The following is a 12,941-nucleotide window of genomic DNA, read 5'->3' as shown; positions in this document are numbered from 1 at the left end:
CCGCACACACACACACACATAGAGCACTGTATTACCCATTTACATTTCCCTCTAAGCTTTAGAGGGAAATCATAGTGAGCTCAACATGGACACATAGATAATACTTATAATAGGACATGTAAAGGCGTGTCTAAATAAGGCGAACATAATAGGACGTGTAACAGCATATGTAAAATAAGGCAAGCCTAATAGGACATGTAACAGCGCATGTAAATCAAGGCGAACATGGAATCACGTATGTCAACGTCACATGAAAATAGCCGGGATTATGTCGTTAGATGAAGCAAAGCATGTGGAAAGACACGGCATCATGTCACACTTTTGTTTGAGACCCAACAAAGCATTTCTGGCATTTCTCACACACACACACACACATACACACCTGATTGAATTCCCTCAGCCAGAAGGAAAGGCCTGTTCAGACATTGTTGCAAGCAAGCGGAGGTGTGACAGAAATGCCCTCAATGCCCTATTTCCAAAATCAACCCAATCTCTTTGTGTAGAGGAATGCTGTGTTCTCCATTCCCTGTGTAGCTCAATGGATGGAGACTGGCTCTAACACCGCCAGGATTAGGGGATCCATTCCCACCAAGGCATGGATTAAGACATGTATGGTGCCGTAAGGTGCTTCGAATAAACGCAGCCCACCTGAAAAGCTGTTTTCGACTTGATCGGAGGTTATATTGTGCGAAAAATAAACACTTTTGAAATCAATTGGGTACGCATGAGAAGGTAAAACTGTTTGTTAAAGTGCTATTAAGCCGTACAGTTGCATTAAGTGTGTGTGTCGGAGTAATCCTACGCCGTTTAAACCAACTTCACAGGGCTCTCCTAGCTCTGGGCAGAGTTAGGCTAAGCTGCAACGGAGGCCGCAAACGTAATCATATTACCTCCTGCCTAACTCATAATGAGGTGAATTTTTAACGAGTGTGTTTAAACTCTCTCCCTCTCTTTCCTCTTTCTCTGCCTCTCCCTCTCTCTCTCTCTCTCTCTCTCTCTCTCTTTCTCTCTCTCTCTCCCTCATTCGTCTCTCCAATCCCCCACCAAGAGGCAACCATGAGCCCCCTGCACCGACCATCGAGTTCCCATGGTGACAGGTAATTTCCTGAACCATTTAATTCCCCTGCATGTGAGACTGGGCGACATGCAGATTGATGGAACACATGTACTGCACATGCACGCACACCAATACACACACGACGCAGGCGCATAATAATCAGATAAATGAAGATGTTTTGTACGTCTTAGTGGAAGTCTGGTTTCCCCACTGGTTCTGGAGGGAGATTTTCATGCATGAGTTGCTGAATCAGATTTGCCCTTGTTTACCTCTCCTTCGGCACAACAAATCAATTACATTAAAATCGTTTTCACAACTGCGTTCGCCGCAGTAGACGGAGTGATGCAGCTCAGGCTTGTTTATGGAACTCAAATGATCCACAGCAAAAACACCATTCGTCCCTTGCTTTTCATCCAGATGCATAGATGTTGTGCTGCATTTACTTGTCATCCTTATTTATGGCACAGTTTAAAAAGTGGGCCTCTTTTTTGTTTCATCCCTCAAAGGGATTGCTTGCTGTTCAGTTACTGTGGACTCTCTCTCTCTCTCTCTTTTTTAGCAGATTCAGTTCCTTATCCTCTCACTTCAAGAGCTGCGGTTTTCCCTCGCACATTAATCAGTCCACGCTTTGTCAAAAGTGTGGCCCTGATGTATAAATTGGGATCTGGGGATTTTAGTGCAGCATAAGTCAGAGTCCGCCTGAACATTGATCTATTTGATTTCATAGGTTCTGTTTGTGCTCATTATTCTATAACTGTACTTCGATTTCCCAGAAGATCATCACTCTTCGCCAGAAATAAACTTGTCAGCCATTCCCTTACAGTACACACACAATATACACAAAAGATTTCTCGCACCTTTTTGTTGTTATCTACTGTTGACAGCAAACAAACCAAATTTTGTGCGAAGAATGTCACGGTTGTAATGCAACAGACTCTCTCAGCAGCTCAGCGCAACAGTGAGCGTGTTGATGAGCAGATGCTGTTGTCTCTCTCACCTTTCAGGACCTCCATTGAGACCCTCCAGAGGAACAACAGCAGCAACTCTGGCGTGATTCTGGACATCTCGGCTCTCAAGATGGCCGACATGGATTCAGAGGTGCCTCCTCTTCCGCCTCGCTACCGCTTCAGGGACCTGCTGCTGGGGGACCAGACATTTCAGAACGATGACAGGTAGCACGAACAACACAATTTACTGTACAGGAGACAGCCCGGGGAGATTCCCGGAAAGGCCTTTGGGCTTATGTGTGTGTGTGTTCATGCTTAAAGGAAAAATCCACCCTCGAATACTCTTAACACTATTGGATGTCATCTATTTATGATGTTCAGCGCTTTCCAGGAGTGCTGTAATATACATTTTGTTGTACCCACTTTCCCTCAACCTGCCTTGTCTACTTCTACTTCAGTTAGTGATTTCCTACATTTCCCAGAATGACTTTTGACAACGCCCTCGAGAATATGACTGGATTGTGGGTTGTGTTATACATGTAGGTGGAAAGAGCAATAGTGATAGTGATAGCAGAGCGAGAGGTTTTCTGGTGAAAAAGTGAGTTGTGCCCCTTACTCAAAACACAGCATGTCTTGTGGCTGCATTGCATTCTGGTCTATTGAGGCTTCTGTCAGTGGAGAACTTGGTCTCTCTGTTTCTTCTACGATGGATTTCTCCCTGTATGATTGTTAAAATGTTGGTGCAAAATGGTGAGCCTAGAAAAAAGCCCTTGCTCTTTGATTCTGAGGGACTGAAAACCTGCCGTTTATGTTGATCTTTTAGGTAGCTGAAAAAGTTTCTGCTATCAAACCGCCTTTGTAGCTGCTGGAAGTGTCTCGACTGACATGGTGTTGTCTTCCACATTTGGCCATTTATCCATGGGAAAAAGAAAAATTCACCACTAAACAACAAAATGAGCCCAGAAATGCAAGCTACATCGCTGATAGCTGTTTTTTTTAACAGTGTTGAAGTATTTTAGGGTGGACTTTTCCTTTAGCTGGGGATTTAATTTGAGTATGCATCCTCACGTTGTTTTTAACTAAGCGGAAAATAGCCGCAAAACAGTGGCTGGAGTGTGCTGGAGTGTTTGGGAGTCTCCTAAGAGTTCGCATAGTGCTGTGGTTGAAGAAGCAGATCAACAGATGCTGTGTGCCGCCCAAGAGGGAAGGAGTTACAAGCTCAGCATCATAAGCCAAGGTTGAGTACTGTGGAGCTCTCCATGGTGCTGAAATGAAGCAATCTCACTGAGGAATAGCAGTCAATGCAATATTGGCTCGCCACAGGGCAGATTTAGAGCGTTGCTTTCAGCCAGTAAACGACTTTCACCCTCAAGTTAACGTGGGATGCACTGTTTCATCCGTATTGCACTGTCAAAGGCATCTCGCTATATTTGTAAAGGGATCTTTTAAACGCTGGAGTATAAACCCGGAGCGTCTAGTCCATTAACATCGGCAGCCGCCCGCTGCCTGAGGGTTTTTGACATATCGGATTCTTGAGTTTGCTTGGCTTTACTGGACACGGTTGATTTGAAATGTTCAGCAGCCAAGATTGTTGCCCGAAGAAGCCGGGCCAGCAAGGTGCTTTTTTTTAAAGTGACCAAAGATAAAGGAAGCAGAAGGCAATGTTTCTCACCTCGACTTGACAATATCAATACTACCAGAAAGACTCCCAACCACCTTTTCAATAGTGGTTGCATCAGTTTACACTGAAATTCACTCTTGTACACTCTTCACACTTTTGTATAATCTTTTTTTTTTTAAGAAATGCAAGGAGTGATCATCTCTTCTTGGCAATTTGCATAGCTGTTCCTGTCTGTAACAATAACTGTAATTATCATTTTAACGAGCGAAACATCGATTGAATCTGGCAACACGTTGTATGTTATCTCTAAACACCAGGCTTTAAATGTCAGTTTCAGGCAGCCGTGTGTCTCAGTCGATAACCTTCTGCGGATGCTTTTTGTGTTTGGTGATTAGCTCATCGATCATTGTCTTGTAAGGATGGAAAAAGAACGTCATCTCTCCTGGAAATTTACTTTTAACCGAAAATCTTGTATGAAAGTAAATATGACATCTTCTATTGCTATCATTTCTCTTTCTCTCTCTCTCTCTCTCTCTCTCTCTATCTCCCCCTCTGTCTCTTGGGCTTCCCGCAGGAAATCGCTGTCAGTATGCTTTATATCAAAGGGATGCTTTTGCTCTACACACCACATTGCCGTCCGGTATTGGATCATCACCCCCCACCGCCACCACACACACACACACACACACACACACACACACACACATTCACTTACTGGTCAGAGTGCTTTCCCAAGGGATGTAGTGATTTGTCAGTATTGGACAACGGATGCTTACGGCTTTGTTTGTTTTGTTTTTTTCACAGCAGCCAGTTTCATCAGCGCTGTTTACATAAAAGATATCAAATGGACTGAGCCAAAGATAAACAGAGTGCAAATACTCTATAACATATACTCTAGATATATAGATTACAGTGACATACAGTCGATGTGGCGTTAGGTTTTAGGTTTTAACAGAATACCTTTTATGTATGCTGCAAACCTTGAGAGGCCAGAACATGAGAAGGTGCTTGCTTGCTTGTGTGTGTGTGTGTGTGTGTGTGTGTGTGTGTGTGTGTGTGTGTTTCATCCAGTGGGTCTCCAGTGGATTGTTCGCAAATCACTATCCAATTGTAAAGGGTAATTAGGGCTTGTTGCTGGGCTACCGATGCGTGCATGCCTGTGCGTGTGTGTGTGTGTGTGTGTGTGTGAGCCCTTCCAGGCATGCAACTGTATCCGTCCTGTCACAAGGCTATAATTCACTGATCTTGCCACGAAATAAAGTGGCAACCTTTGTGTCTTCCAAACAGATAACGGCCTGTGAACCGCGGCTTCTTCTCACACAGATCGCAGCGTCACGTGTCTTAAGAACCAAACGAAGAAAGCCTAATTGCTTCAGCATCGTATGGTAATTGCTTGTTTCCGCGCTCTGGAGCAGAAACGGAAGCAGACGAACTCGTTGGGCTTTTGGGGACGCTCTATTTGTTGGTATGTGATTTGCTGTGCGCTCACGGTTCTTTGCCTTGTCGAGTGTAAAGCCTCAAAGCAAACGTCCCCAGAGGGAGAGCCAGGATCCCCCAGAACGACCTCATGGCCTTTCACTACAGTTTCCCTTTATCTGTCACCGTGGGCTATGAGAGCGAAAGGACTCAGGCAGCCATAACTCCCTCATATTTCCAGCTGTACGTGTACATGTGCGCGTGTGTGTGTGTGTGTGTGTGTGTGTGTGTGCATTTCAATGTGCGTGTTTGTGTGTGCATATGTGTATTTGCGTACATTTGTTCATACACAACACTGTAAAAGGGAAATGTGTTTATGTACTCTTAAGTGAGCACGTAAATGTGTGTTTGTGTGTGTCTGCGTACTGTATGTATGTGTGTGTGTGTGTTTGTACGTGCATGTGTTCACCTGTGTGTGTGTGTGTGTGTGTGCATTTAAATTTGTGTGAACATGCGTGGGTTTGTGTGATTTTTGTTCATCCACAACAGTATAAAAGACAACTGTGTTCATTAAGTGACCACGTGTCTTTGTGAATGTGTGTTTTTGTCTGTGTGGGTGTGTGTGTGTGTGTGTATGTTTATCCTACATGTCCATCCACAATAGTGTAAATGGTGAATGTGTTTCTCTACCTTAAGTGAGAGTGTGTGTGTGTGTGTGTGGGTCTGTGCTCATGCATTTCCGTTTGTCTCTTTGTGTCTGTGGTGTGTATGTGGGCGTTTTCTGGAGGGGGGGCTGGGGTGTGGGGAGGGGGTCTCCCTCCGAAGCTGTCATTATCTCCAGGGCTGGGTGCCAGAGGGCCATGATGGGGGCCAGGCTGTGTGGGTGCTGGAGAGGAACAGTCACGCTGAAGTCATGCGTCTGTCAAGGGATTGGTGTGTGTGTGTGAGTGAGAGTGAGAGAGAGAGAGAGTCTGTATGCAAGTGTGAATCCGATGTCTGTGCAGGTGTTTGTGTTTGAGTGTGGATACACCAGCGTGCTTGCCTGTATGTCTATGATTGTACATTCAAGTGTGTGTGTGCGTGTGTGTTTGTACTGCATGTGGGTTTATGTTTCTGTCTGGCAGCCGGGGGAAGGGGCCAGCTATCAGTCAACGTCAGAAATAGCAGCGAGCAACCAAACACTTTTATGCGTGCCGACGGCTGATTGAAAACGGAACAAGCAGGAGGGGAGAAAATTGGTTCCATCTATCTTCCCTGGCCGTGTATAATCTTGTTTTGTTTTTTTGTGTCTCTCTCATCAGCGCAGGGTGCTGATGGGAGTGATGCAGACAAAATGAGCGGTGTTAATTGGACATTAAATCAACTATAACTCCTCCTTGTGAGTTAAATGGTGGTGCTTTGAATGTTGACCCAGCACCGCGACGTGTTGGGCTGTCGAGCAACAGCCTGTCTAAGTTATAGATCGCTCGCTCGTGCTGCTGAAAACCTCGTATCTCCAAAATGTCAGCTTTCCCGGAGCTACGAAAGACACAGCCTTGTTTTTAGCCTTTTTGAGTTTGTCTAATTGGTTTTGAAAAGGTTTCATAAACCCAGGGGTTATAGAATTTTCTCAACCCACAGAGGAGAATGTAATCTTTCAGTTAAAACATGAAAATCGTCAAATATATTTATAGAAAATCTGTTTTTCCAGTCAATAAAAGTGCTATCAGCTATCCCTTAGATTTTATCATTTTATCAATCATTTTATAAATGTAGGTGACACTTGTTTTTTTCAAATGTTAGATATCTCATTTTGGAACCAAACTCAAAAAATACATACGCATATGTAAGTGGAATGAAACTCAACAAATACATATACATATATAAGTGGAATGAAGTGTCCTGAGCTGATAATTGTGTACAGATACTGGCATCAGCTGTTTGTTTCCGCTGATAGATTCTGTGGTCGGATTGGAGTGACCGCTGGGATTTGATGGCTGGATGATTTCCATCTGGGCGTGTATAAGAGGATGATGATGAGGAGGAAGAAAACAAAGAGGAGGATGAGGAAGAGAAGGAACAAGAAAACCCAGAGGAAGAGCGAGGAAAAGAGTGGGATGGGGTAAACAATAGATAAGAGGAAGGGGGGGGGGGGGGAGAGAAATAAAGCAGATAAGAAGGCGGGACACAGATTATGAAGATGATGATAATGATGATTGGATCCAGTAAATCAAGGAGGCCTCTAATGGTCCGAGTGCTCTCAGGCTATCTTCACACTGTAGGCCTTCATGCTCAATTCCTAATTGCTCATATCTGATTTTGTTTGGATGACTGTTAATATTTATTCTAGGATGTAACCCATATTGATATGAATTGACAGCACTGTTGAAAAGAGACGCATGCGCAGAGTAACAATAACAAAAGACGTCACCTCCTTTTTTTGAACCTCCGTTTCTCATGCTTGTTTCAAACATAAACATAAGTGTTCATTAAATAGTTTGAAACAAGGTATATGGTAAGGTCATACATGCCTTGGAATCTGATTTTGTACTACACATGCAACTCCATGCAGCTTTTTGCTGTTCACACTGAAAACATTAGATCTATGTTACATAATGAGGGAAAGAAACAGAATTGCGACACTTTCAGCTGCAGTGTGACCGTAGCTTTTGAGACATGACAGGTTTCCCAACGTCACCTTAGCTAAAAGTTTGATGTGCTGGGAAGGCTGAGTGCTGCTGCTGGTGACACGCACGGCTCCACTTGGCAGCCAGAACTTGCAGTTTTGACCATAGGTGGCATTAGTCACCAGCAGCACTGAGTGGGTGGGAGACACTTAAAGGCCGCTAGACTTGTTCTCATCAGCAGCTGAGTGGCTGGGTTACTTTGACATGCTGTCGGTTTAAGGATTATTATTATTATCATGGCAAAGCTGGATCAGAGTGAAGGGCCCCAAGCATTTTGTCCATATTCTGTCTGCTGTGTCACATTCTTCGGCAGCAAGTTTCTCTAAGGATTTGTGCAGCCAGTGAGCAGAAGCTTCAATGTGGACACAGAATGTGGAACCAGTAAACGTTTTGGGACGTGAAATGAAAGGGGGCCGAGAGACATTGCATTCCTGAAAATCTCAGTTTGGATGGGGCTCCATTTCAGCTATTTCTGCTCAGATTTATTCTCCCTTAACACAGTTCAGGTATTAGTGAAATTGACACAAAGTGCTTGAAAAGAGTGATTGCGCAGTTTCCCTAAAGCCCTTTTATTGGTTTTCATATGAGATCATTTGGAACGTTACGGTGGCTGAGCACACAGTCTCAGAGGGATAACTCAAATGGGATGGGCAATTAAAGGTAGGCAGGAAATTGAGAATTATCAGGGGGGGAATGCTCGGAGAAAAATAACATTTCTTTTACCCCTTTAGATTTCTTTTCTCTTCTGGGCCATTGCATCTTTGTGCCTGGAAATCTCTGGTGCATTCACAGTTTAGCCCCTATGCTTTGTCTTGCCAGTTTAATTAGCATTGGTGGAGCTTGTCAGGCTTTAATAAGCTGCTGTGATGACGGAGGCATTTGGATGAGATTGTCAGCAGCACAGCAGAGGGGGATTCAGAGTGTGTATGTATGTGTGTGTGTGTGTGTGTGTATGTGTGTGTGTGTGTGTGTGTGTGTGTGTGTGTGTGTGTGAGGCTTACAGCGTCACATAGAGGTTTGTTTGGGAATGACAGAACATGGTTCCCTCCACTATTTCAAAGTGTTTGCACCGAGTCTGAATCATGAATATGCAAGGAGAAAAAACTGAAGCTGCATTTGAATAAAAATAATATGCTTGATTTTGTAAACAGTTGCAGCACATTTTGTGCAATTTGTGCCTCGAGTATGATCAGATTTAAACACTCAGCTATTTAAGACTCACAAATGTCTCTTATTTGCATTTGTATAATCCTAGAAGCTGCGAGAGGATTTTGTATGTGGTGTTGTACTTGTTTGTTTGGTTTCCCTGGCTGAGGCAATCGTACAAATATTGAATAATCACAGCCGCTGTGGTTGGCAGATGAGGGATTTGCAGCATTATTTTAGAAAAGAGCCCAAGGGAAGCTATTTAGCCTGTAATACAACTGACTGTCTTCAAATGAATTTGTCACCTTGACTCTCTATTAATACGCTGTCAAGTAGTCGTCACTCTGTTCAGGTCAGTCCAGTGTGATTGGAGCATTCAAATAAATGCGTAATGAAAATTTGCTTTATTTTTAAGGCATTGATAAACTCGTATGCCACTGTTGTTGGCTCATGTGGATCCTTTCACTGGTGTCATGCAGGGTTCCCACAGTCCTTGAAAATCCTTGGAAAGTGGATTTGAGAAAAAATAAAATAAAGGTTTTTGAAAATGAATGGATGGCCTCGAAAGTACTCAATTTAGATATAGCCCTTAAATTCCTCAATATGCCTCACTGACAAGATCATGAGTAAAAAGACCTCAGTGACTAATGTTATGTCTAATTTTTTTGTCATTGAAGTTCGCCTTGATGAGACCTTGATGATTGAAAAGTCACTGAATTTGATGTCCAGTTGTAGGAACCCTGATTATGATAGAAAGCCTTACCTTACCTTTTTGGGCAGCAGGGTGATGTAGTGAGTAAGGAGCCACCATTCAACCGCTTCTCTACTGTAACAGAGATCAATAAAATGTCACATTATCATCGTTATTATTGTCAGTTTACACCACTGACAACTGGAAATTAGAATTGAAAAAGAGAATAAAAGTTTTTTGATAATATCCAATTATGAAATTCTGCAGCTGTTCACATTGCAAATGCCTTAAACTTCTATACCATGTCATAATAAGTAACCATATTTGAGCTGGCAAGTACAAGCTGATTCCCTCATTTAATTCAAACGAGGACACCGACATCACTGCTTTTTGGCACAGCTCCTCCTTGGGATCAGTTGTTTTATTCATGAAACTCAAGAACATGGCCTGTTTATCTTTAATGTGGCCTAATAAATGTGCCTGCATATCTTAGGAAAAGTTTCAAAGGGCATATTTAGTAATGGCATTATGGCAACCCCCAAAAAGCTCATATTCAGCTCATTTGGAAGCAGATGATATGACTGAATATTGCCTTGTTTGTTCACAGACCAAGATACTTTACTTCCTTGTGTTTTCAGTCTCATATTTCCATTTAAAACAAACAACCATTTCTCATGTCCTATTTAATTCTTAATTCAATAGGTGCTGCCCGCTTACAGATGTGAGCCCATCTGACTCCTCTGGGAAAAATCTCTTTCAGGCTAAATACGATTTTACTGGTCCCACTGAAGACTAGGCTGTAATGTTTTGAAGGGACCAGTGGTTTTTTTTGAAGGATCAGTAAACTCACTTTAAACAAGTGAACATTCCCACTAACTCCTTAATTTCTTAAGGGAACATAAGGTTATGACCAGCAAATGGGTAGTCGAAGCGTTTTCGCACAAAACAGCCGCTGGCGAGACAGCAGTCAGTGAGCAAAAGCAGCCCTGTGTGTGTGTGTGTGTCTCTGTGTCTCTGTGTGCATGTGTGTGTGTATTTATGTGTGTGTGCATGCAGACAGGTTGGTGGTGAGTGTGTTTGCCTGTGTGTGTGTGTGTGTGTGTGTGTGTGTGTGTGCCTGCCAGTAGCATTGGCCGGACTCCCCCCGGTTCTCTGGCCATGCTGTGCACAAACAGACAGCTCGCTTAAAGCAGCGCCAGCTCGATGCCTTAATACGTTTTGACAGAGGAGGCGTTATCGCGGCTCTCGACTCCCATCTGCAGCACGGAGCGTGGAAGTGAGGCGTGACCGGTGATTATGGAGCATTAGGGAAGACCTGGTGGCTCAGCAAGCCCCTTCCTAGATTATCTGACCCATCAGCAGCAGCAGCATCAGTCTCCTCACAGGCACGCTGAGAGTGGGGACACAGGAGGAGTGTAGCTCACTGAACTCGCAATTAAATTAAAAATGTTGTTTTTTCTCACCTTGTTGGCCAGTTCTGCTTCTGATCACAACCTGCACCTATTTTTTTTTTTTATTTAATTTTCTTGTATTTATAAAAACTTCCTGGATTTACAGATATTTGAACAATCCTCCCCTCTGCTCCATCCATCATATAAAATCTGCAACTTCACAACTTTCACAAGTGACATGAATGGCAACGTGGTATAGTGATATATTTTTGGGTGTATTTTACTCGTTTAGCGAATATTTTTAATAAAACGTTACATTTCTATAATTGGAGATGGTTACAAATTTGAAAATGCCATTGGCCCTTATGGTGCTATGCCACTTTGATTGACAGTCAAGACTTCTCTCTCTCTCTGTCTCTGGTGATGGTATTGGCCAATTATCAAGAGAGTCAATCAAAAAATTCACCCAACATTCCCGCCCACTCTCTCTTCACTCAAGACTCTGGTTGGTTGGAAGCTGCGAACATACAACAATATGTGGCGACATTTTCAGAAGTAGCAGTTTAAAATTTTGAGTGACAGTTAGAAATTGTCATCCACCTGCCACAGTGGCTGGTGGAGAAAAAGGTCAATTTCAGACCCCAAAAACCCTGTTTCAACCTGCTCACTTTCGAACAGCCTCTCTCTGTGTTTTGTCCCACCTCAATATCCAGTTTGAACCGGAAATGCATAGAATTTCGGAAGCAATACACCATTAAAAAACGCTGTTTCCTTGTGACTTTAAGTATCCAATGTATTCAGTCTGAAGTCACTGGAGGGATTTGAGGCATATGTCAATCTGTCATACAGCACAAATACATATGACAAATACATATTAATACATATGATTTAAGATCTTTGTATAGCATCTATATATTAGACTTTATTGATGTCCCAACAGGGAAATTCCCTTGTTGCCCTCTGGTTGGGGTGCAGCAGCTAGTGTGACGCCCCTGAAGCAGGTCGGGTTATAAGCAGCTTGCTCAGTGAAAGTCGACCTCACAGGAGATCAGACCCCGACCCCTCTAGGTGGGGGACCACCTCACTAACCGCAAGGCTGTCCTGTCATCTGTTAGGGCTGGGCGATAATTCAATATGATCGTTTATCCCCTTTCAGTGGATTCATATCGTGATAATATGGTGATTTTGCTGTATCGTGATGCACAATTCTGCTGTCCAAACTGATGATAACAAGCACATTTTATTTAGGTATGAAACATTTTAAGGAATATTATTGGAAAATTTCAGTTATGTTTGACATCACACCTAACTTTACCATTCGATTCAATGGGATGAACATGAATTTGATTATTTTTTTAACGTGTGATTTTGCATATGTCAGCCATATGATCAATATGTATCGCTATAGAAAAAAATCCATGATTATCGTGATATTGATTTCAGCCTTCTATCTATATATCTTCATACACTACCAGTCAAAGGTTTGGACACACCACATTTTTCTTTATTTTTACTATTTTCCACATTTTAGAATAATAGTAAAGACATCAAAACTATGAAATAACACAAATGGAATTCTGCAGTGACCAAAAAAGTGATCAAATCAACCAAATCAAAACTATCTTATATAATAAATTCTTTCCACTCTTTGCCTTGATGGAAAGGCAAAGGCGAAAGAAATTCACACATAGGCATCAACTTCACTATTTATATTTGTCTAAAAAAACACATTTCAAGCATTTAAGCATGAGCCTTTAGATCAAAATGGCTGTAAGATGATGAAAAACATAGTACATTCAATCAGGTGTGTCCAACCCTTTGACTGGTAGTGTATATACAGTATACATTACTTCATCCAACATTGGCTGACTCCTGTTCCTTGTTGCTACATTGCTGTTATTGCCAGATGAGACCCGCAGGGTGCAGTTCCCTCCTTCACCACTAGGTGTCTGTATACTCTCAAATCTGTGCTTCTCTGAGCTGTGCACCTGTTTCTGCTGCTGCTG

Source organism: Centroberyx gerrardi, chromosome 8, assembly GCF_048128805.1.
Source record: "Centroberyx gerrardi isolate f3 chromosome 8, fCenGer3.hap1.cur.20231027, whole genome shotgun sequence".
NCBI lineage: Eukaryota > Metazoa > Chordata > Actinopteri > Beryciformes > Berycidae > Centroberyx > Centroberyx gerrardi.
The sequence above is the reverse complement of the archived record's forward strand: the minus strand, read 5'-3'. Positions refer to the sequence as shown.